General features: G+C 45.6%; 1 pseudogene; it reads left to right on the top strand.

Annotated features, from left to right (window-relative positions):
* The first annotated feature begins 9743 nt into the window (after positions 1-9743).
* Positions 9744-20699, top strand: LOC100773415 (annotated as a pseudogene).
* Positions 20700-26319: the final 5620 nt, after the last annotated feature.

The following is a 26319-nucleotide window of genomic DNA, read 5'->3' as shown; positions in this document are numbered from 1 at the left end:
TATCATGCAGCTAGCAGGGAGGTCATCTAGATGATTAGCCTCCTCCAGTCTGGGTTATGGGAGCATGGGGAGAGCCAGGTATGGCCTGGCCCTACAGATAGTGCAAGGATTACCTAGGCAGAAGACAGGTTATATATCCTTTCCCTTGAAAAGACAACCCTAGCTGAGTGGTGGTGGTTCAGGCCTTTAATCCCAGCACTAAGGAGATAGGCAGATCTCTGTGAGTTTGAGGCTGGCCTGGTCTACAGAGTGAGTTCCAGGACAGCCAGGGAAAAAACAAAAAACAAAAAAAGACAACCCTGATTGTTTAAAATTCCAGGCTTCCCTAGTGCTATCTGTGAGCACAAAGACCTTTGTGCTTCCAACATATTTCTATGTGACATGGTTCATCATGTCACAGTGACCAGAATAGTGCCTAGTAGTCAGGGAAGGCTTTACTCAGGAGCTTCCATGTGTTGGATAGATAAATACACACGTGCGCACTCACGTGTGCACTCGAGTGCGCGTGCGCACACACACACACACACACACACACAAAACCTGTGTGTTTTTATTTATAAACACTTAAGACCTTTGAAATATGATCACTCATCAAAGAATGAGCATGCTTGGTGCCGACCTAAGGATTTCATTCTTATAAATACCTCCAAGGTCATGAAATAGGTCTAAGACAAGGAGCCACAGTTTAAGTCATTTGTGTAAAGCTCATTTCTTTCCTACAGTTTGCTTGCTTCCAGGATGAGATGGTGACACCTTTGATGACTGTACTGCATCCTATAAAACTGGATTTCTAACCCAGGGCTCCAGCCTCATCTCATCTGTCTTTGTGGGAGGGCATGATTTAGCTTCCATGCTCTCTATGACGCTATCCTGAATCTCCTCCCATGGGTGAGTCCTGGAAAGGGTGAGGATGAGCAGAAGACCAGGCCACAAACTCTAAAGTAAGCTCTTCAAGACTTTATTTGTTTGGTTGTTTATTTGTTTTGGGTTTTTGAGAGAGGGTTTCTCTGTGTAATAGTCCTGGCTGTTCTGGAACCCATTCTGTAGACCAGGCTGGCCTTGAACTCAGAGATCCCCTACCTCTGCCTCTGGAATGCTGGGATTAAAGGCGTGTATCATCACCACTTGTCTCTTCAAGGTTTTAAATTGAGAAATCTAACTCAGGGACCATAAAATTGACCCCTGAAAAGCATATAGTTCATATATTCTTTTAGTAAGTTTGTAGTTTGCAGCTACCAGGAATATATAAGTTCAGTGAGTCACTGACAAGAAACTCTGGGTCTAGGGAGATGCTCAATGGGTAGAGAATCTGAGTTTGGATCCCCAACAGCCACGTAAAAGCCAGACGTACCAGCATACATTAGTATCTTCATGCTAGGGATGGGGGAAGAGGAGAGGAGATGGGTCGATCTCTGGAGCTCACTAGCCAGCCAATCCAGGCAAAATGGAGAGCCCCAGGTTCAGTGAGAGGCCCCATTTGAAAAAAGAAGTGAGAGGCTGGAGAGATGGCTCAGTGGATAACAGTGGCTGCTGCTCTCCCAGAGGACCAGAGTTCAGTTTCCAGTATTCACATCAGGCAGCTCACAACCATCTGTAACTCCAGCTCCTCTTCTGGCCTCTGTGGGTGCCCGGCACACATGTGTGTCATATATGAACAAAATAGAGGAAGGCACACAATGTTGACCTGTGGCCTTCGTATGCATATGCACATACACGCACACATACATACAGACTCTGTACCGTTAGAAGCCATGTCTCCCCCTCGCCCCCAGCCATGGTCAATCATCACCTTACTACTCTATCTGTAGATTTGTCTGTTTGGACACTTTATGTACACACATGAAATCACATACATGGTCTTTGTGTCTGGTTCATTTCACTTAGCACAATGTTTTTAGAGGACACATGTTAGGGCCCTCCCAGGAAATAGATGGTGCTCAAATGGAGGCTCTGTGTTTATAAAGGGCTTGTTTACAATGGTATGGATCAGTGGTAGAGTACCCCAGGGTTAGTAAAATCAGGGAGCCCCTCCCACCTGTAGACTGGAAAGATTAGGGAAAGGCTATCATTGAGACCCAGACATAGAGAAGGCTCTGTAGGGAGAGCTTCTTGGTGTCCAATTTAGTTTTGAATCTAAACTGTGGTGACCTTGAAGGAATGGAAAAAGGGAAACAGCCCTGTAAATGTACTGTCCTCTCTCTCTCTCTCTCTCTCTCTCTCTCTCTCTCTCTCTCTCTCTCGCTTTGTAGGCCAGGGTGTCCTCGAACTCACAGAGATCCACCTGCCTCTGCCTCCGCCTCCTGAGTGCTGGGATTAAAGGCGTGCACCACCAACACACGGCTTACTCTCCAGTCTCTTGTGGGTAATGTTTCCACCTAACTGGATTCCAGAGGCAAAAAGCCCCCTTTGTTTTGGTTTTACAGTCTCTTCACCCAGTGACACAGGGCAGGGTGTTGAGAGGCATGGGATGTGAAACTCAGGAAGACGCTTGGCTTTTAGCAGACAAGCTTCCTTCAACCACTGAAGATGCACAGCATGGTGAGAGGGGCCACCAAGGCTCGTGTGCATCATTGCACGTTAAGCTCATTTTACCACTGTCTGTTGAATCCTAAAACACTGGCCATCACCAGTGTCCGATGTTCAAGACAGAGAAGAGAGCTGTGATACTCCAGACTGAGTTGTGGTGATGTGTTGTCATCAGGTCACAGTTACTGTCTGAATTGCCTTCATCAGTTTCTTGTACATTTTTCCTTTCCTGTCTTTTGGCTTGACTGGATAGAGTTGACTTGAGAAGCTGGAGTCTTGACCTGAGAATGACTTAGTTGGTAGAGTGCTTGCAAGGGCCTGGGTTCAGTCTTCCAGCATCATGCAAAACAGTGCTTAGAGCATCCCTATACTCAGGACATACAGGTAGGAAGATCGGAAGTTCAGGGTCATCTTTGGCTACATAGTGAATTAGAGATCAGCCTGAACTGTGTGAAACAAAACAAAGCAAACACGATGTGTCTAGCCAGGTGGAGGCAGTGCACATCTTCAATCACACAACTTTGGAGGCAGAGGCAGGTGATTGAGTTCAAGGCCAGCCTGGTCTACAGATGGAGTTCCAGGACAGCCAGGACTACTCAGAAAACCATGTCTCGAAAACAAAACAACAACAACAAAAACTCCAAACCTCCCAAACAATAACAAAACAAACAAAAAATGAAAAACAACCCACAGTGTGCTCATTGGCTAGAGTTGGTGCTATATAAATTATCCAGGGATGGGTAATGGGGTGAGACAGGGCCCGCATACTCCAGGATGGCCTCAAACTTGTTATAAAGCTAAGGATGGCCTTGAACTTCGATCCTCTGGCTTCTACCCCCAAGGGCCACCACTCCCGGTTTATGCTGTGCTGGAGACCAACCCAACACCCCATGCATGATAGTCGAGCACTCTATATCCTCAGCTCTGCAAATGCTTGGCTGAAGCACTCAAATCCGTAATAAGGAACTACATCTTTCCCATGACAACGAGGCAAAACTCTATGTTGGAATAAGGCCTGTGGCACTAATGGTTGATCAGGTGGCTGGTTGGTTTCACTAGAAATAATACCATATTGAAATTCAAGTGCCAACAGCCTTTGCAGAAAAGGTCCTTAGCAATGTCTAGGCCCACATCAGCCCACATAGGGAACAGTCTGTGTAGTCTGTTTCATGGGTAGATTCTGTCCTAGCCAACAAGCTGTGTGTGTGTGTGTGTGTGTGTGTGTGTGTGTGTGTGTGTGTGTGGAGACCAGAGGTCAATCTTGGGTATCATTCATCATAAGCCATTCACCTTGTTTTTTGATTTTTCAAAGCAAGGTTGCTCTGTGTAGCTTTGTAGACCAGGCTGGCCTTGAACTCATCGAGATGTGCCTACCTCTGCCTCCTGAGTGCTGGGTCTAAAGGTGAGTGCTACTACCGCCTTCACCTTGTTTTTTGAGACAGGGCTTCTTCTTGGGACCTAAGGCTCATCAATTATTCTAGGCTGACTGGCTAGCAATCCCCAGGGACCCACCTGTCTCTGTCTTCCCAGCACTAGGACTATAAACATGTGTTACTACATCGTGCTTTTTAAAACTATTTATTATTATTACTAGTGTGTTTGTGTATTTGATTTTTTCCCTTCATTTTGTCTTTGCGTATATGGGTGTTTTGCTTGCATATATGTCTGTGCACCATGTGTGTGCCGAAAAAGGTCATAAGATCTCTTAGAACTGGAGTTGGAGATGGTTGTGAACTGCCATGTGGGTGCTGAGAATCAACTCTGGTCTCTGGAGGAGCAACCAGTACTCTTAGCTGCTGAGCCATCTCTCAACCCCTTCTTTTTTTTTTTGGTTTTTCGAGACAGGGTTTCCCTTTGGCTTTGGAAGCTGTCCTGGAGCTAGCTCTTGTGGACCAGGCTGGTCTTGAACTCACAGAGATCCGCCTGCCTCTGCCTCCCGAGTGCTGGGATTAAAGGCGTGCGCCACCACCACCCGGCCTTCTCAGCCCCTTCTTAGAAGCAATAGTAGTTGTTATTGTTGTTAGCATGTATGTGTAAATGTGTCCTGTGTGGTGAATATTATTTATGATTTATTAAATCTTACCTGAGGATTCAGAAAGCAAACTCAGCCACAAGCCATAGAAGTCAGGTAAACATTTAATCCAAGCAGTCAGAAGCTAGGTGGTACACACTTTTAATTCTAGCACTCAGGATTAAGAGGTAGACAGATCTCTTTGAGTCTAGGCCACCCAGATCTACACAAGATTGAACCAGTCCTAAAGAGAAGCAGCTCACACAAAGATGATCTCAGCATCTGGATCACACGCCTTTAATCCCAGCACCAGGGAGATATATAAGACAGGAGCAAGGTCTCAGTATCAGACATTCATTCTCCAGCCACATTGAGGATAGTAAGACATTGAAGTCTCAGGATTCTCCAGCCACACTAAGGAGAGGCTTCAGTCTGAGGTTTGGTGGAGCCAGGATGGCCTTTCAATCTGAGGTAGAGTGAGAGCTAGTGCCTGGATGCTTTGCTTTTCTGATTTTCAGCTTGAAGCTTGAAGCTTGAACCTCAGTGTCTGTCTCTGGGTCTTTTATTTATTCGAGCAACAGTCTTGCTCTATCAGTTTCCACCTTATTCCCTCTGGACAGGGTCTCTCACTGAACCTGGAGCTGGGCTGGTGGCCACCACGCCCAGGGATTCTCTTGTCTCTATCTCCCACAGGGCTAGGATTATGGGTACATACAGTCACACCTAGCTTCTCACATGGGTACTGAGGATTCAAACTCAAGTCCTCATGCTCATTCAGCAACTTTTCACCCGCTGAGCCAGTTCCGAAGCTCCTCTTGTCATTTTCTGTATCTTACATCTTTTAAATAGGAATGGATTTCCCCAAATATTTCAGGTTTGATGGTTATGTAACTCTCAAAGTTTCCCTGAGAGTTTGTTTGTTTTTTGTTTGTTTGTTTAGTTTTTAAGACAGAGTCCTACACTGTAGCTCAGCTTGGCCTGGAACTCTCTGGGTAGTCAGGTTAGCCTCAAACTCAGAAGTCTTCCTTCTTCAATCTTCCAAATGCAAGGGGTTGACATGTAAAAGAAGCTTGTTTCTAATTTAAAATTGTTCTAATTACAATTATAAAAATAAAAACAAATAAAAGTCAGTGATGTTTCACCTAAAAGAAAACAAAACAACCCCACACATGCTGGGATTACACTCTTGAGCCCCATGCCTGGCTGGTTTGCTGGTTTGGTGATTTATTGGGGGTTGGAGTTCTTTTGTTTCTTCTCAGCCATTCCTCGAATCTTCTCACTCCTCAGTTCAGAACTCCATTGTGGAGTTAATAGTCTAAGGGCTTCTGTGGCAAATTGCCACAAGTTTAGTAGCTTTAAACAACATATTCGTGTGTGTGATGGGCCAGACAGCCTAAGCCCACACAAATCGGTGAGTTCCGGGTCCAGTCAGTAAGAGACCCTCTCTCAAAAATTAAGGTGGAGAGCCATCCAGCTCTAAATACAGTCCCTGAGTCAGCATGGTTGGAAGAGAGAACTGACTCCCACAAGTTGTCCTCTGAACTCTACATGCAAACCATGCCATCTATGAGTCCCCTCCCTAACATTCACACACAAAGGTTTTAAAGGTTTATTTATTTATTATGTATACAGTGTTCTGCCTGCATGGATGCCTGCAGGCCAGAAGAGGGCACCAGGTCTCATTATGGATGGTCGTGAGCCAGCCATGTGGTTGCTGGGAATTGAACTCAGGAACTCAGGAAGCAGCCGTTGTTCTTAACCTCTGAGCCATCTCTCCAGCCCAAATGAAAGAGTTTTTAAGAAAATACTTATTTATTAATTTTAATTATGTGTATGTATATGTGTGTCTGGGAATATGAAACAGGTACGGGTGTTTAAGGAGGCCAGAGGCACCAGATTTCCTGAAGCTGGAGTTACAGGTGGTTGTGAGCCATCTGACATGGGTGCTGGGAATTGAACTCAGATCTTCAGGAAGAGTAGTACATTCTTTTAATCACTGAACCATCTCTCCAGCCCCTGAAATAGTTTTTTTTTTAAATATATATTCAAATATATACACACACACAAGGGTAGAGAGTGACTGAGGAAGACACCTGACATCAACCTCTAGTCTCCATACATATGTACACACAGAAACACGCAAACACTTACACACTCCCAATAGAATAATGCACACATACACACATACTACATGCATACACATGAAAAAAATAATAAGGGCCCCAAATTCTTTGTAGCATCCCTGACCTCATCTCCAGCTCACAACAGTCATGGCAGAGAGGTGGAAGGGTACTGCCTTGGTTGGAGTTTCTATCACTCTGAAGAGACAACATGACAATGCAACTCTTCTTTTTTTTAAGATTTATTTATTTATTATGTATACAATGTTCTGCCTTCGGACCAGAAGAAGGCATCAGATCTCATAACGGATGGTTGTGAGCCACCATGTGGTTGCTGGGAATTGAACTCAGGTCCTCTGGAAGAACAGTCAGTGCTCTTAACCTCTGAGCCATCTCTCCAGCCCCCAACACTGCAACTCTTATAAAGGAAAACCTTTAATTGGGGCTGGCTTCCAGTTTCAGAGGCTTAGTCTACTGCCATCATGGTGAGAGCATGGCAGCGTGCTGGCAGACATGGTGCTGGAGAAGGAGCTGAGAGTTCTGCATCTTGATCTTCAGGCAGCTGAAGGAGACAGTGTACCACACTGGGCGTAGCTTGAGCATATGAGACCTCAAAGCCCACCCTCACACTTCCTCCAATAAGGCCATCCATACTCCAACAAGGTCATGCCTCCTAATAGTGCCACTCCCCATGGAAGTAGAGTTACAGATGGTTATGAGCTGCCTTGTGGATGCTGGGAATTGAGTCTTGGTCCTCTGGTAGAACAGCCAGTGCTCTTAAATGCTGAGCTATCTCCCCAGCTCTCTTAAACATTATTTTACATGATTTTTTTTAATGCTACAAGACAGGATCTTGACTGTAGTTAAGGTTGGCCCCCAACTCACAATCACCCCTGCCTCAGCCTCTACAGTGCTAAGATTATAGGTACACACTACCATAACCAACTACACAATGATTTTTGAAAATTATAGGCAAAATCTGGGTGGGATGTGGAGGCAGGGGGAGTTCAAGGTCATCTTTGTCTTTACAGGGAATTCCAAGTTTGCCTGGGCTACACGAGACCCCTATCTATCAAAAAGGAAAGGCTGGACAGTAGCTCAGTTGGCAGAGGGCTTGTCTTACAAACATGAGGTCTTGAGTTTGACCCTCAGAACCTATGCTTAAACAGCAGGGAGTGGGGCCTGATAGTGATCTTAGGGCTCAGAGGCAGGGACCAGGAGGTCCTGGGGCTTGCTGCCTGGCCAGTTGAGGCTGCTTTGTTCTAGGCCAGTGAGAGACCTTGTCTCAAAAAACAAGGTAGACAGTGCCTGAGGGATGACAGATGAGATTATCATCTGGATTCTAGATGGGCAGATAGACACACACACTTGTAAAGATGCAAAAATAAATAAATAAATCAAAATAACCACCACTACCAACAACAACAAAAAAAAGAAAATTGATTGCAGGCAAAGAAAAGCAGCTAAGGTCACACATGGCTCAAGGCAGGCAGCCTGTAGTTCTGTGGCAGTGGCTGATGAACTATATAGAGAGTTGCATTAAAAACTTGTGTGTTGACCAGGTGGTAGACCCAGCACTGGAGAGGCAGAGGCAGGTGGACCTCTGAGTTAGAGGCCAGCCTTGTTTATAGAAGGAGGTCCAGGACAGCAGGGCTACATGGAGAAACCCTGTCTTGAAAAACCAAGCCAAACCTAAACATGTACATGCTGAGGCTGGAGAGATGGCCCAGTGGTTAGAACACTGGCTGTTCTTCCAGAGGACCCGAGCTCTCTATTCCCAACACCTAAGTGGAACCTCACAACTGCCTGAAAGCCCAGTTCTGACACCCTCTGAGGGCACTGCATACATGTGGTGTGCAGACTTATATACAGGCAAACCACCATACACAGAAAATATAAATAAAGTAAAATTGAAAAAAAAAAAAAGGTTAGCAAAAAACATCAAAGGTTGGATCAGGCTGCCCTGGATTCGGTTTCTGATTCACAATGATTAGCTAGGTTGGAAATCATATAAAGGGGTTTAGTAGCCCACAACCTGGCCTTGCTTGCCACCTCCCTCTGCTCCCCTGCCCGGTGCCCCTCTGCCTCTCTTCCCTCTATTTCTTACAGTCCTTCCTTTACTTTCGCTTTCTACTCTGCTGGCCCTCTGAGCAAGGCTGTGCGACTTTAGGTGTTTCTAATATACAGCTGCCTTCAGAAGGCTACCAGGGCTCCAGGATGTATTCATTTACTTTCCCTCCTCTTCCCCCCAAAACCTTCTTAGGCCCCTATCAGTCCTCTCCTTTTCTCTCCTTTGGGGCCAGTGGCTGCGGGACATCTCTACGGCAACTGACTATGACAAACTTATGTGACCTGACACCCCTCTTCCTTTACCCTCCCTCACTCTCCAAGATAGGGAGCTGGCACCCTGGGTCACTGAGTTAGCCAGGACTATCTAGATCTTTGATAAATGGGATCTTTGGGGAAGGCCACCCACTCTTCTGGATGTTTCTCTAGGAGCTTATCCTTCGGATTTGCAGTACGTCCTTAACTTTTCCTTGGGGAATGTATAGGAAAAAGAAAGAAAATCAGGAACGGAAACAGGAATTCAAATACCACTTATCCCACGAGGGAGCCGAGACCCAAACTGCGAGCCTCTCTTTGAGCAGCCAGGAGCCAGGCTTCCTGGGGTGGGGAACTCAGGGCTCGCTTCTCAGGTCTAGTTCCTCAGGCTTGGGCTCCACTCTGGCTGCGAAGGCCCCAGACCACCTCACCCCACCCTGAGAACGACCTCTTGCTCAGCCACATGAAGGTAACCAGCGTCTGGTGGCTTATGGGACCGGCTTGTCAGGGACTTCCTGCCTTTGATGCGTGCAATTCCCATGCTATGTGTGCCGGGCAGGGCCTCTGAAGCCGAGAGGACCCTTAGACTTCCTGAGTGTCTCAGTGTTCAGACTCTTGGGGTTTGCGGTTAGAGGCGCTGTATGAACATTGTGTTCTAGAGAGTGTGCCCTCCGGGTTGCAGAAAGCTAACAAAGTCAAGCTGACCAAGAGGGTCTGAACGGCTCTTGAAATTGCTGCTTTTAGCAGCGATTGAAAGGTGGGCAATGGACGTGAGTGGGGGAGGGAGAGGGAGGAGTGATCACAGATTCCTTCTGCTGGGCTATTCTGTCCCTCACTCCAGCTCTCTCAGATGTCACAGGGAGATTTGGCCAGCACTCACTATTACTGAGGCCTGAGAAATGGCACTGCATTGTAGCCTTCTTACAGATGGAGAAACTGAGGCTCAGTGAGGTTCAAGTGACTGCCCCAAGGGTGTGCAGAGATAGAAGTGGAACACGACCAGCCAACCCCTTTTTTTTCCTTACTGTAGGAGTTCAACAAAGCCTAGAGACATGGGTGTGTGTGTGTGTGTGTGTGTGTGTGTGTGTGTGTGAGAGAGAGAGAGAGAGAGAGAGAGAGAGAGAGAGAGAGAGAGAGAGAGATAGAGAGAGAGAGACAGAGAGAGAGACAGAGAGAGAGACAGAGAGACAGAGACACTGAGAGAGACACACACAAAGACAGAGGGTGAAAGAGAGATAACGAGCCAACCTGTTTTCTTTGCCTTACTGTAGGAGTTCAACAGAGCCTAGAGACATGGGTGTGTGTGAGTGTGTGTGTGTGTGTGTGTGAGAGAGAGAGAGAGAGACAGAGAGACAGAGAGAGAGACAGAGAGACAGAGAGACAGAGAGACAGAGACACTGAGAGAGACACACACAAAGACAGAGGGTGAAAGAGAGATAACGAGCCAACCTGTTTTCTTTGCCTTACTGTAGGAGTTCAACAGAGCCTAGAGACATGGGTGTGTGTGAGTGTGTGTGTGTGTGTGTGAGAGAGAGAGAGAGACAGAGACAGAGACAGAGACACTGAGAGAGACACACACAGAGAACGAGGGTGAAAGAGAGAGAACGAGGCAACACCTTGGGGAATCAGCTGTCCTTCCACCATGTGGATTCTGGGGTGGGACTCAGGGCATCAGGCTTGGTGGCAAGCACCTTTACCTGCTGCTGAGCCATCTCACTAGTCTGTCCCTCTCTTTTGAAGCTACCTGGCTAAGATGGTGTCTAGCAGATTTCTCCACCAGAAGACTGTGCAGAGTTCTGATCAGAGAGGAACACGTATATGGTGATTGCTCAGAATTTTTTCCCACGGGAGCTTTGCCCTCTGCCTTCTGGCTCTTTGTTCAATCTTGTTTCTTAGGAACCGGGGAATCAAACCTTGTGCATGCTAAACACTCTACCACTGAAGTACATCCCCAGGCCCTCAACCATTTATTTTCTCAAAATGTATACTTTGGGGAGCTGGAGAGATGGCTCAATGGTTAAGAGCACTGGCTGCTCTCACGGATGTTCCAGGTTCAGTTCCCAGCAACCATATAGTGGCTCACAACCATCTGTAACTCCAGTCCCAGGGGATCCAGCATCTTCTGGCCCTAGAAGGCACCAGGCATATAGGTGGTGCACAGGCATCTCTATATAGATAATCACCCATGCCTGGAAACTAAACATAAACAAATCTTTAAAGTGGTAGGGTGCATGAGCTGTGACACCATAGATCTTCATTCCCCTGGAGCTGTAGTTACAGGTGCTTGTGAGACACCTGCCTGATGTCTGTGCTGGAAGCAGAACGGGGGTGCTCTATAAGAGCAGTATGTGCCATCTCTCCAGCCCTGGACGGAGTGTGGGACGAGGTCACCGATGCGTTGTTCAGCTTGTGCTGTGTCTCAGGCTCCTCAATGGTGGCTCCCATAGCAGTGGAGTGGGGTCTGTAGCTTTTGTCTCAGTCAGCCTGGGCATCAGCCATAGCTCCTCTCTGGGTGACTGTCTTCTATCCAGAACCATCCTCTGAGGATGCCGCCCTCAGGTGGGAGTGAAAGTGACCCCTGCCGCTCTGATTCTAAATGAGATGGGTCTGGGAGCATCTTCTACTGAGGACACACTAGAGAGAGTTGGAGAGGTTGTGGCTGCTCTGGGGTTCCAGATGGGTTTGCAGGGCGCAGAATGCTTGCTGTTCTCAGCTAGCTGTTTTCCAGGGTCTCACCTGCCTCTCAGCTGCCAGGCCCTGGCAGGGTAGTTGCCTCTGGGGTAGTTGCATGAGACTTAAGGAGGCCCAGTCAATGGGAGTCTATGAAGGCATGCATTCTAGAAATTTCCAGTCTGACCACGGTAAAACTGTGAAGAAGGGGTACCCAGTAACCCTGTCAGGATTGACTGTGCTCCCCTGATCTGGGTGTAGAGGAACCAGCTCTCCAGGTTTTCCTACAGTGTCCTGACTTGTTTTTCAGACTTGAGGTTCAACTCCTGGGAAAACCATTAAGTCCCAGGCACACAGGGAGAATGACTCCAGGTTCTAGAAAGGAATATATGAGTTGTGGGAGACATGAGGAGAAACCAGAGTAGTTGAGAGAGCTCAAGGCAGCCAAGATTGGGCACACCTTCCCCTACTTTTCTGGGTGTCTTACTTCTGTAAGCACCCGCCTTCCTCCCGTGAGACAGGGTCTGGGCTCCAAGTTCACTATGTAGCCGAGGATGACCTTGAACTCATCTTCCTGCCTCTACCTACCAAACACTGGGACTACAGGTGTGCACCACCACATCTGGTTTATGCAGTGTTGGGAATTTAACCCAGGACAAGCACTCTACCAAGTGAGCTATTTTCCATGGTCCCCAGTGTTATGATACGTGGTTCAGGGAGAACCACGGCAGATCCCATGGAGGGTGAGGGCAAACACAAGATGCAGACAAAACTCACAGGGGAAGTTTTATTGTGGGAAGGGAAGGGAGAGAGAGAGAGAGAGAGAGGAGAGAGAGAGAGAGAGAGAGAGAGAGAGAGAGAAAGAGGTAGGTAAAGACTGCTCTTCGGAAGAACAAGTGAGAAAGAGAGAGAGGAAGTAGGCGGAGCTTGTCTCTTAAAGGGACCTTTTGTGGCTGCAGCCAGGGCATTGCTTGCCATGCACACAGGAGTGATGCACTGGGCTAGGTCCCCCCAAGGGGCAGAGCCAAGGTATGCCTGGAGGCTAACACCCACAAGTGGGGTTCTGTGTCTGTAAGATGGATCAGTTTGTGCTGAGGATGAAGAAGTAAAGCTGGTTATGACACGCTTGCTCAGCAACATCTGGAGACTAAAGAGCCTGCTTTGGCTCTAGGGGTCTCTATGGTCACACCCATCTTTGGGCTACTTCCATCGCATGGGAACCCCTAATTGCCCGGCAGGAAGCACCTTGAATGTGTAGAGAGAGATAAACTGACCACTGGAAAGATATTCAACACCAGATGCTTAGACAAAGACAAAGTAAAACAAAATGAAATGAAACAAACAAACAAAAAAAAAAACAAGCTGAGAAATCCTTTGAAATTCTTAACGAATGAGCTCTGCTCAGTGAGTAAGCAAATTAGAAGCCACATGTGGGAATGACACCCCCAGCTATCTTTAAACTCTTATCAAAGGGCGGGCTTAAAGATGGCCTGCTTTGGTTTTCAGGGCGGGATTAAAAACAACTGCAGCTTTTATTAGTATGATTTAAACGCTCATAACAACCTCCTCAGCTTTGAGCTGCCCACTGTGCTTCATAAACATAGAGCCCAGGGCTTGTCTGTAGGTAGATCACTGTGGTTACGCTGGGTGGTTTTTCTGCTGTTCTGGAAATGAATTGCTGTCTCTGCCTGTTCCCACCTGTGTTTGTAGCTCTATCCTTAAACAGCCAATTTCTTTTTCATCACGGGTTTCCTGCTGTGTGTTTGATGACCTTTGACCAACTAGCAGAGCTACAGCAGATGCCCCGGAACTGGAGTAGAGAGCCACTTATGGGTGCTAGGAACTGAATCCAGGTCCTCTTCAAGAGCAACTCATATGCTCTTAGTGGCTGAGCCATTTCTCCAGCCCGCTGATTATGTTAATTGAGAGGAGAAGCCATACCCAACCACTATGAATGGAACCATTCCCTGGATAGGGGTTCCTGAACTCTATAGAGGAGAAAGGAAGCTGACAATAGGTGTGCCTGAATTTACTACTCTCTCCTGACTACAGATCAGTTTTCCCAAGCCCTATGGCTCTGGCTTCCCTGCTATGATGGACCATAACCTGGAACTGTGAGCTAAAACGGACCCTTTCTCTCCTAAGCCGCTTTTATCTGGGTGTTTTATCATACTGGCAGGTAATGGAACAAAGATACCAGAAAAGTATGGTGTCATATGCCTGGTGACCCCAACACTTCAGAGGCTGAGGGATCCATGTTTCAAAATAGCTTGTGCTGCATAGTAAGAGCCTGTCTCAATACACATAGCTGAACAAAGAGAAAATAGGGTTGTTTTTGTTTTGTTTGGGGGGGCGTGTTTAAAGACAGAGTTTCTCTGTGGCTTTGGAGGCTGTCCTAGAACTTGCTCTGTAGATCAGGCTGGTCTCAAACTCACAGAGATCCCCCTGCCTCTGCCTCCCTAGTGCTGAGATCAAAGTCGTACACCACCACTGCCCAGCGAGAAAATAAGTTTTAAAGGGAGCTCTAGGCAATGGCTTTGTAGCTTGTTTATCTCTGGCCTTAAGGAGGACAACAATGGTGAGGTGACTTGCCTCAGAACTATCTACCTGCCTTTGGCTGTCCTTAGATGTTAATCTCAGGTGTACTTCCTTGCATAACTGTTTCTAGAAGCTGTGGTCTGTGTAACACCAGTACCTACTGGCCTCTCAAGGAGCACACTTTCCACTCTGGATCCATTCAGCATCCAGTCAGCCCAGCTGAGAACCCCAGAGGAGGAAGCACCTGCTTGCCCTGACTTGAAGCTGCAGTTTGCTTGCCATCCAAAATGAGTCATGAAGGCACCGTGGAGCGGATTTTACTCATCCCCCAGGAATGGACTCTTGGAAGGCTCCGGAATGACTAGCTTCAAGTGTTCTGTCTCAGGCACAGGGCATTTTACCCCTCTCTATGTCTGCAGTCACTTCCCTTCTGGACACTTCCTGTTTCTGGGAGCAGGCAGCGAGCCAGGCAGAGCTCAGCCTCTGAGCAGACGGGCGGAGACATCCTTCCTCTTATTCCTAGGACTTCATCCCATGGTCCTCCCCCGACAGAGATATCCATCACAGTCCTCTAGGTCTTTCCCTAGGTCCCTGCATGCCAGCGGGGCAGAGAGCAGGAGGAACATATTTCCATTCGCAACTCTGACCTTAGGCAGATGCTTAGCAACCGTTATCGATCACGGGCTTCTAGGGCACAGGTAATCAGGAAAAGATCTAGGGCAAGAGTCCATTCATTCATTGATTCAGTAAATATTTATTGAATGCCTACTATGTGCCAAGCCCCCTATTCAGGATGCTGGGCTATGTAAACAAAGCGTAGACATCAATGTCCTCGTAGCAATTATGTTCCACTGGGAGGGACAATCGGCGATCTAGTTACAAATATAGAACAGTGTAGCATTCGAGATAGTGACAAATGCAAAGCGGAGAAAACAAAGCTGGGAAAGCAAATGTGAATTCTGGGTACAAGGGAAGTGTAAGTGATTAAATGAGGCAGCCAGGGAAACTCCTGCTGCTAAAGGGAATTTTGAACGAATATTTGGAGGAGGTGGGGGTAGGGGAGGCCAAGAGCCTTCTGGGTGAAGGGAAGAGTAAAGGCATAGGTCCTGAGGCTGGAAATGTACAAGTGTGGACAGGATGATGAATAAAAGGAAGGGTAGTGAGTTGGAGCAGAGTGACCAAAGAGGGGAAAGCTGCAGCAATTAAAGTCGGAGAGCCTTCCATGTGGTAGTATGCACCGGATTTTCCTCCCCATTACACAGGAAGCCACTGGCTCTTAATGGGGAAGGACATGAGTTATGCCTTTAAAGGAATTCTTGGGGAGCTGGAGTGACAGTTACCTGAAGAGGGTAAGGACAGGAGGTGGAAGCTGGGAGACCATGTAGGAGGAGACTCTAGTGTCTAGGGAGAGATTGGTGGCTTAAGAAGATGGTGGTGACTGGAGTGATGGGCAGTGGATTGGAGGGGTCACAGGGTCTGCTGATAGGCTGAAATGTGGAGTGAAAATACAAGGATGCAAAGATAACACCAATGTTTTGACCAGGTGTGGTGGCACATGCCTATAATCTTAGCATTTGTGAGGCTGAGGCAGGAGAATCACATGTTTGAAGCCATTCCAAGCTACACAGGGAGCCCTAGACCAGCTTAAGCTACACAGGGAGCCCTAGACCAGCTTAAGCTACACAGTGAAACCCTGTCCCCCAAAAAACGATAAATAAGGGCAAGTGAGATGGCTCAATGGGTGAAATTGTTTGCTGCCAAGCCTGGGGACCTGAATTTGATCCCCAGGACCCACATGGTGGAAGGAGAGAACCAACTACCCAAAGCTGTCTTCTGACCTCCACAGTTACACCATGGCACGTACACAGTCTTCCCAGATCCATATAAGTACATAACAAATATATAAATATAGGAAAAATATATAGATAAATATAACAAAAATTAAAAAAAATCAACCAAGCAATAAAATAATATAAAAAAATAGCAGAGGCCTGGGGATGTAGTTGAGTAGTAGTAGAGCATTTGCCTGCTGAGGAGAGTCCCTGGGTTCATGTCCCAGCACCACAAACAACAACAACATTGTAAACTGATGGCCAGCTTTCCATAACTAGAATGAAATACATGAAGTTGGGGCTGGGGCTGGGTTCAGTGGGTGGAGCAATGGCTGAGGACACACAGAGTCCTAGGGTCAATCCCCACCACGGCATCTGCGGGTGTTGTGGTGCACACCAGTCATTCTAGAACTTGAGAAGTAGAGACAGGAGGATCAGAAATTAAGGGTCACCCTCAGCTATGCAAAACTTGGTCTCAAAAAGCCAAACCAAACCTGAAGGCCAATCGGAGAAGAACACCCGGCAGATCAGGTGAGACGGTGCAAGGGCCCACAGCTCTGTATTTGAGGAAGCTCTAGTTCATTCAAGCAGGTGAAGGGCACTAGAGCTCCATTTTCTTTTTCTTTTTTCCTTCTTTCCTCCCTCCTTCCTTCCTTCCTTCCTCACTTCTCCTCCTCCCTTGCCTCCTCTCTCCCTCCCCCTTTTCTGCTCCCTCTCCTCCTCCTTCTTTCTCCTGAGACAAGGTTTCTCTGTGCAGCCCTGGCTGTCCTGGAGCTCACTCTGTAGACCAGGCTGGCCTCAAACTCAGAGATCACCTGTCTCTGCTGGGACTAAAGGTGTGTGCCACCACCACCTGGCTTGGAGCAAGATGGAGTGGGGAAGGACACTGGGTGAGCACTTAAGACAGGACTTCAGAACTAAGGAAACACGGAGTTAGTGAGTGGAGACTAAGGAGGCACCGTCATCAGCTTTTAGAAGTAGCTGTCTGGGTAGGTACCTACTGGGTCTGGGAGTCTCACCCCATCTTTTCTACACAGTGTACCATCAACAGCTCCAGTCAACAGCTTTTCTTTTCTTTTCTTTTTTTTTTTTTTTTGTAATATTGGGATAAGGACAGGAGAATTTGGCCCACACCTGCCCGAGGTTCACCTGCAGCTGTCCTTGGGTGCTCTGAAGGGTTTCTTGACTGGCAGTGACCCTCCTCCAGCCTGCTGTATCTTTTATTCCAGTCATTCACATACCTTCTCAAACAGTTACCAACTCTCCTGCAGCCTCCATAGCAGAAGCTAGAGATGTTAAACAGAGTGACCCTTGTTCCCTTGGGGTAAAAGAGGCAGGAGCATTTTTAAGTGTGTCAGCCTGAGGGCACACACAGTGAGTCAGCCTTGTCTCCCAGAAGAGGAGTCTCCTGTCCTGTCCACAAGTGACATACTTCGCTTTAATCATGACCCCGCCTAGGCTTTCTGGTCTTTCCCTTCCCAGCTCTGTGGTGTCTGTTGCTATCCCTCCACTGCTTGTTCCCTCCCAAAACATTCTGGAATTTTCCAAGCATGAGATCTTTTTCTTTGTGTGTCCACCCCTCCCCCCCATATTTTTGGGTTTACAAGCTTTTATTTCTCAACTATCATTTTCATAACGTCTCCTGAGGCAGAAAAGAAAAACACACATGAGCAAAATGCCATTATTAAAAGGCAAAGATTTGAAAATTATGCTGATGTCACCACTTCACAGAGAAGTTGGGGAGGGGGGAAGGTGGGAGGAATCAGTCATCCCACATTCCAGAAAAATCACTCTGCCTTCTGGGGTATGGCTGTGTGACTCTCCTCGGTGCGAGTTTGCCCAATGTAGTCATAGTCTTGGTTTGTGTGAAGTTCAGATCCTTCCTATTTCACTTGGCAAACTTCACTGGAAGTATTTCCTCCTGTGTTTTGACAAATTCTTTAAAAAGTTGTTTTTAGATTTATTTTGTGTGAATGAGTGTTTTGCCTACATGTATGTATGTGTACTATGTGCATATCTGATGATGGAGGAAGTCAGGTCCCCTGGAACTAGATTTATGGATGGTTATGAACCATACCATGTGGGTGCTGGGAGCTGAACCCAGGTCCTCTGCAGGAGCAGCCAGTGCTCTTAACAGCTGAGCCATCTCTCCAACCCTGACATATTCTTCATAAGGACAGCTTGGATGTTTCTTTTTTTTTTTTTTTAAAGATTTTATTTATTTATTATGTATACAACATTCTGCTTCCATGTATATCTGCATACCAGAAGAGGGCACCAGATCTCATAACAGATGGCTGTGAGCCACCATGTGGTTGCTGGGAATTGAACTCAGGACCTCTGGAAGAACAGTCTGTGCTCTTAACCTCTCTCCAGCCCTTGAATGTTTCTTATTGCATTCCTTTATTTGCAGGGTGTGTGCTACTGTGCCTGTGTGGAGGTCAGAGGATAACTTGCTGGAGTGGGTTCTCTCTTTCCACCATGTGGGCTTTAGGATTCTAACCCGTTTCCCAAGGTTTGGCAGCAGGCACTTTATCAGCTGAACCATCTCGCTGGTCCTATAATTGTAGCTTTTAATGTGTAATATCCATCAAAGGAAAACACAAGAATAGACTTTAACCAGAACTGTACTGTTGGCTTTTCTTACCAAACAGTCAAAATGTTCTTGGTATTGGCTCATACACGCAGCATGAAAAGGGAATGAAACGGAATGACTACATTCAGTGTATTTTATTTTGTAAAGAAATATCATTTGAAAGTTGACAGTGGAATTTAACAGATGATAAGTTACTGGAAAATATTGATAATTTGAAAAAACAGTGTACAGACAACTGAGTAACTATCTGGGGGAAAACTCAAATTCTTATCTTTGGCATGAATTCCAAATGAATTGAATGTCAGAAGAGAGAAAAGAAAAGGAAGCCTATAAAAGCACTTAAAAAAATTTGTCGGAGAATATTTTACTATTAAATAAATGGAAATTTCATACAAGTGTGTAACTAAGGCCAGAATCCATAAAATAAATGGATACATGATTCAAATATAATTTCTTTATGGAAGAAATCACTGTAAATGAAGTCAGAAAGCAATCTGGGGAAATATATTTTCAATTCTGAATACAGAAAGGACCCGTTTCACAAACATACACAAGACTCCTATAAATTGATAGAGAACAGAGCCAGTCACTTAATGGGAAATGGTCAGACTATATCAGAGCAGCCCTGAAAGGAGACACAAACTACTGCAAACACAGGAGAAGTGCTCTCTGCTGTTATAATAAGGGGCATTCATATGAAAACTACTGGTCAGCATTAGCCATTATATCCCTGATTGGCAAAGTTCAAAAGGCACTTTAAACCTGTAATTCCAGTCCCTGGGAGGCAGAAGCAGAAGGTTACCCCCACTTCAGAGGCCAGTCTGGTGTTTGTATCCAGCCCCAGACTGGCTGGAAGTACATAGTGAGTCCCGGCATCAAGAACTAAAAACAAACCCACAGAAAGCAGTTTAGCTTCAGTGGGCTAGAAGACCTGCTGAATTTGCATCACAGATCCATTTTCTATACTTTGGAGGAGTCCCTATGTCTAAGTAAGTCTCCTTGGAGACCAAACTCTCCAAGTGTAAAGTGTGAGCCATTTCACTCAATATGCCTTGTGCCTTCAGGTCCTGTAATGTGTATATATTACGTTCTTGATGAACTGGCAAAAGACCTAAAGAGAAAGATTGACTAGGCCACCCAGAGATGAGCAGTTCTCATGAGAGTTGGGCTTCTTTCTAAGCTGGCCCTCCAAAAAGACAAGATTGAAACCCATCGGGGAGAAGCTGCATATTGGAGTCCGGCATCTCTCAGGCTGGACTCAGTATCACCGTAGCCAAGGAGATTGAAGCTGGTGGTGGTCAGAATGCTATCAAGTTCTGCACCAGTTCCTCAGGTTGAAATCTTTCCAGAAAATCAAAGTCTGGTTAGTTTGTGAATTGGAGGAAGAGTTGAGTGAGCCACACATCGTCCTCATTGTTCACAGGAGGGTTCTGCTTAAGCCAACTCAGAAAGCCTGTACAAAACATAAGCAGAAAAGCCCGAAAAGCTCCACCCTGATGGACTGAGGTGCCTGTGCCATCCTTGAGGACTTGGTCTTCCCAAGGGAAATTGTGGGAAGAGAATGAGAGTAAAACTGGATGGCAGCTGGCTCATCCAGGTTCCTTTAGACAGAGTACAGCCAAGCAACAAAGCCCACAAGACTGAAACCTTTTCTGGTGGGTATAAGAAGGTCCTGGGGAAGGATGTTAATTTTGAATTCCCAGAGTTTCAATTGTAAACAAAATGACTGAATAAACTGTCATTCATAGTTTATAAAAGAAAAAAAAAAGATTTCCTAAGTTATCCTGGAGCCACAAGATGGCCCTATGTGTAGAGATGTGGGCACAAGCCTGTGGAATCCCTGGGACTCACAGAGTAGAAAGAGAAAACTGACTCTCAGACCTTTTATTTTCTGATCTTTAGACACGTCATGGCACATATATGTGTGCACACAAACAATTAAATGTAAACAAATGTAAAGTAAGTTAACCTGTATCCCAGCCATATGCTCATGCTTACTATGTACTGATATAGATAGCAACTAAAAAATAAACAATAGTGAGAAGACGATGTGCTTTTCATTTCCTTATAGCAGTACTGGTTAGTCCCCAAAATAGGGCTGGGGTAAGTTAGGGAGAAGCCCTTTCTCTATATACTACTTGTGTTAGTTTATTTATTTTAATATATTTGATGTTTTACTGATTTTTTTTTTTCTGAGACAGGGTTTCTCTGTGTAGCTTTGTAGACCAGGCTGGCCTCGAACTCACAGAGATCCACCTCTATCTGCCTCTCTCTGCCTCCCAAGTGCTGGAACTAAAGGCGTGCACCACCATCGCCTGGCTTGTTTTCCTGATGTTTAATTCATCTTATGTATTTGAGTGTCTGCCTACATATATAGCTATGTACCACATGAGTGCCTCCTGTGCCTGCCTTTTTGGAGAAATGAGCAAAGGTGGCCAGGTGCCTGACAGCCTCCTTCCAAAGTGACCTTATGGGAGAGCCACCTAGCAACTGTTGCCCAGGCTGGCCCCATTTGGAGACTGGCTGGTTTTCCCTTTTGAGAAAAGAAAGATAGCAAGGCGTCTCTAGAGAAATTTTAATGATTAAGGGGCAGTGGAGAAACCAGAAAGAAAAGTGATGTTCAGATAATATGATTAGCAACTGTCTGCTTAATGGTTTCCTGCATTGTTAGAGTCAGATTTTGAGAAATGGGATGATGGAGTTAGAAAAAATGAGGCTTGAAAAAAAATGGATGTGGTGTTGGATGCTCGTAATTGCAGCATTTGGCAGGTGGCATCAGGAGGATAGGAAGTTCACAGTCGGCCTCAGCTACATAATGAGACTAGGGGCTAGAGACCTTGTCTCAAAAACAAAAGCCCCAGGGACTGGGGAGATTCAAGCTGGTTTTGAGTAATTTCTGGTTAAGAGCATTGGCTGCTCTTGCAGAGGACCTGAGTGTGATTTCCAGTATCCACATGGTGGCTCACAACTGGCTGTAATTCCAGCCTCAAGGGATCTGATGCCCTTTTCTGGCCACTGTGGGCACTAGGTACACATATAGTGTCCAGGTGCCCAGGTATATATGCATAAAACATCCATACACATGGAAATAAAAACAAAACTATGTGTGTGTTGTTGTATAACAGTGTCCTCTGAGATTGAAATAATCTAACAAGCCGGGAAACTCCTTAAACAGGAAGGTAAACAACTTGGAAGCTTCAGGAAGTACCTGAAACTGACCAGATTCACTGGGCCCCTCCCTGCCAGACTAAACAATGAAATCTGAGAATCCTGCTCAGAATATCAAAACCAAACTGCAAAGAAGATTCTCAGAGAAGCTAAGTGGTGAAAATGACTCATACTGAACTAACTGCCTGGAAGAAGCAGAAACCAGTTGAGCTGCCTGAAGAAGTTTAGACCAACTGAGGCACCTGGAAAGAACAATCTCCAACCTGCTGAGCTGCCTGCAAGCTGTGCAGTGAGCTCCAAGTTCCCAGCTTGGTGAGCTGTCACCCATGCTGGTGTGGGCCTTGTTAAGTCAGCTGTTTTTGAGTCATTTCTACTCCTGTGAGTAATCCTTCACCCATATTCCTGTAAGTAACCCCAGTAAAACTCATAGTTCACCAACTTGGGCTTTGGCGGTATCCATCATTTGATTGGATTGGGTTCTCTATCTGGAGTGAGTTGATGGATGTGTTGCATTTTCCAGGAAAAGTTTTATCATACAACGGTGTGTGTGTGTGTGTGTGTGTGTGTGTGTGTGTGTGTGTGTGTGTGTGTACATATACGAGAGTTGGAAGTAAGAGGTCCTGGGCTCAATCCACAATACCACACACAACCTATTAACTTTTAAGATATGTCTGCCTCTGCCTTCTGAGTGCTGAGATTAAAGATGTGTGCCCACCATACCACAGTTTCTAATTTTATAATTTAATCAACCCCCAAAGAGCTTTTACACCAATTGTAAAGTCATCCATCCCCAGCCCAGCTGTAGTCACTCAGCTCCCTTCCGCCTCTTTATGGCAATGGTTCTCAACCTGGGCGTCACAACACCTTTGGTAAATCTCTATCTCCAAAAATTTTTACATTATGATTCATAACAGTAGCAAAATTGCAGTTATGAAGTAGCAATGAAAATAATCTTATGGCCGGGCATTGGTGGCGCATGCCTTTAATCCCAGCACTTGGGAGGCAGAGGTAGGCGGATCTCTGTGAGTTCGAGGCCAGCCTGGTCTCCAGAGCGAGTGCCAGGATAGGCTCCAAAGCTACATAGAGAAACCCTGTCTCGGAAAACAAAAACAACAACAACAAAAAAACAAAAACAAACAAACAAAAAAAAAACAAAAAGAAAAGAAAAAGAAAAAGAAAAAGAAAGAAAATAATCTTATGGTGGGGATCCCCACAACTTGAGGAGCTGTATTAAAGGGTCACAGCATTAGGAAGGTTGAGAACCACTGCTATTTGTATTTGCTGATTCTGAACAATTTACGTAAGTGGGATCATGCAACATATGGCTGTTTTGTCTGGAGACTCATTGCTGCAATGTTCCTCAGCCTGGCCTAGAAATTGCAACCCCTCTACCTCAGCTTCCTAAATGCTGAGTTTACAGGCATGCATCACCACATCCAGCTAGGTATGGGCTTCTAGGCATGGCTTCTTTCATTTAGCATCATGTTTTCAAGGTCCTCCCACATTGTAGCACCAATCAGAATTTCTCTGATTCTTTTTTTTTTTTTTTTTAGATTTTTTTTATTATTTATTATGTATACAACATTCTGCTTCCATGTATATCTGCACACCAGAAGAGGGCACCAGATCTCATAACGGATGGTTGTGAGCCACCATGTGGTTGCTGGGAATTGATCTCAGGACCTCTAGAAGAGCAGTCAGTGCTCTTAACCTCTGAGCCATCTCTCCAGCCCCAGAATTTCTCTGAAATTATGGCTGAGAAGAACATTCTCTATCATTTGAATGTAGCTGGCACATTTTGTTTATCGACTCATCAGTTAATGGATCTATAGGGTTTTTGCTTTGATCTTTAGCTATTTTGAATAATGCTGTTATGGACATTGTGTGTATGCTTTCACATGGCTAAATAGATGAATGTGATAGCAGCCCTTGGCAAAGCTGTATATAGAATGCTAATTCTAATTTGTGTGTGTGAGTGTGTGAGTGTGTGTGTGAGTGTGTGTGAGTGTGTGTGAGTGTGTGTGAGTGTGTGTGTGTGTGTGAGTGTGAGTGTGTGGGTGGGTGAGTGTGAGTGTGTGGGTGGGTGAGTGTGTGTGTGTGTGTGTGTGTGTGTGTGAGTGTGTGGTGCTGGGGAATCCACCTAGGGTCTCACACATCCTAGGTAAGTGCTTTATCTCAAATCACTGTTCCAGATCTACATATCAAGTTCCATGCCAGCCAGAGTTACGGCATGGGAGTCTACCTCAAAATACGCAAATAAATAAATATAAAATCAGAGAGTGGCATGGCTGCTTGACCACAAATACTACAACTATGGAATTTTGTACATTTTATTTTCTATGTATGCATGTTTTGCTTGATGTATGTCTGTGTACCATGCATGAACTTAATACCTATGTAGGTCAGAAGAAGGCATCAGATCACCTGAAACTGGAGTTACACCTGGGTGTAACTGGGCCTTGACCTGTGTCCTCTGGAAAAGCAGTCAGTGCTCCTAACTGTTGAGCCATCTCTTTAACCCTTGGATACCGTGTTATTTATTATTGTGTGGATGTGGATGGTTTAAGTGTGAGGTGCCATAGTACTCGTGTGTAGGTTAGAGGGCAACTTTCGGGCGTCAGTTTTCTCCTCTCGCCGTGGGTTCCAGGTATGGAACTCAGGTCATCAGGCCTGTGTGGCATGTGATTCTACCCACTTAGCCATTTTGCTGGCATCTATTTATTTATTTTTTTATGTTACCAGGAACTGAACAAACAAGCACTGTACCATTCAGCCACATCTGCAGCCCTGAATTGTACACTGGAAAAGGATGTTTGATGATGTGTAGAATATATCTCAATAAAGCTGTTACTGTTTCTTTTCAAATAAAGGTAATTAATTCTATAAAAAATGAGAAAACTGGTGAGAGAAATGAGGCAAGAGGATTGCCTGAGTCCAGAAGTTCAGGAAAAACCTGGGCAATGTAGTGAGAGCTCTCCTTAAACTAAACAAATAAATATAAGTAACAGCATCCAAAATAAATTCTTTTCTGGTGAATTACAGTTTTGTTTTGTTTTGCTTTGTTTTTGGAGACAGGGTTTCTCTGTGTAACAGCCCTAGCTGTCCTGGAACTAGCTCTGTACCAGGTTGGTCTCGAACTCAGAGATCCACCTGCCTCTGCCTCCTGAGTGCAGGGATTAAAAGTGAGCACCCCACCACCTGGCTGCATTACAGATTTTTTTTTTTTTTAAGAAATGGAAAATCCCTAAAGAAATGGAAAATTTACCTGGGAAAAATCTAAATTACCAATGTTTGTATGCACACACACACACACACACACACTCACGCACACACTCACACACACTCTCTCTCTCTCACACACACACACACACACACACACACACACACACACACACACACACACAACGGGGGAAACTGAAGGTGTCTTTCAAAAAATTAGTTCAGAGAAAAATCTGTGTCTGGATAATTTTCCGTTCTGTTCTGTTGGCTTTCAAGACGGGCACTGGGAGGGCCAGAGGGCACACCCTTAGGAAAGGTCCTTCTGAAAAGGTTATACTTGGACAGAGTTCATGCCCTTGACCTCAGGGCAACCCCAGTCCCAGTGTTCAGTCTAGCAAGTGGCCAACTGTTCTCAGCAGGAATAATCATTGCAGACATATGTCGGTGAAAACTTGTGAACAGTTTAAACAGAATAGAGTGCACGCTTATAAATAGGATGCATGCTTCATTTACATCTGAGTACTATTTAATGACAGGGAAGAGTCCTGTGCTAAATGAAAAAGATCTGGATGCTAAACTGGTTTTAAAGGATAACCATGAATGATGTAATTTTTACATCAAAACGATAGAGATTATATGTAACAGTGGTCATATTTGAGCATTTCAAATCTCTTCCTTTGTGATTTGTTTGTTTTGTTTTGTTTTTGGAGACAGGGTTTCTCTGTGACTTTGGAGGCTGTCTTGGAACTAGCTCTTGTAGATCAGGTTGGTTTGAAACTCACAGAGATCCTCTGTCTCTGTCTCCCGAGTGCTGGAATATAAGGCTTGCACCACCACTGCCCAGAAGAAAATATGTTTTAATGCATTTTTGTACTTTTAAATTATTTTATGTGTATGGGTGTCTTGCCTGAAAGTATGTTTGTGTAAAACATGCCCACAGAGGTCAGAAGAGGGCATGGGATCCCCAGGAAATTAAGTTATAGATGGTTGGGAGCCACCAGGTGGTGCTGGGAACTGAACTCAGGACATCTGGAAGAGCATCCAGTGCTCTTAACTTCTGAGCCATCTCCCCAGCCCCGAGTGTTATCACTTTTTAATTTATAAATAACAGATTTTTTTTTTTGAGACAGTGTCTTTCATTAGGAGCTTTCCAATTAGTCTAGGATGGCCAGCTAGTAAGTCCCAGGTAACTCCAGCCCTGGGATGACAAGCACACATCTTCATCCATGTTCACATGGGAACTTGGGGTTAAACTCAGGTCCTCCCGCTCACACAGCAAACATTTTACTGATTCAGCTATCTCCCTAGCCTCCCCAC

The sequence above is a fragment of the Cricetulus griseus genome, chromosome 7 (assembly GCF_003668045.3).
Source record: "Cricetulus griseus strain 17A/GY chromosome 7, alternate assembly CriGri-PICRH-1.0, whole genome shotgun sequence".
In the NCBI taxonomy this organism is placed as follows: Eukaryota; Metazoa; Chordata; class Mammalia; order Rodentia; family Cricetidae; genus Cricetulus; species Cricetulus griseus.
Note: the sequence above shows the minus strand (reverse complement) of the source record. Positions and strands in the feature narration are given on the sequence as shown.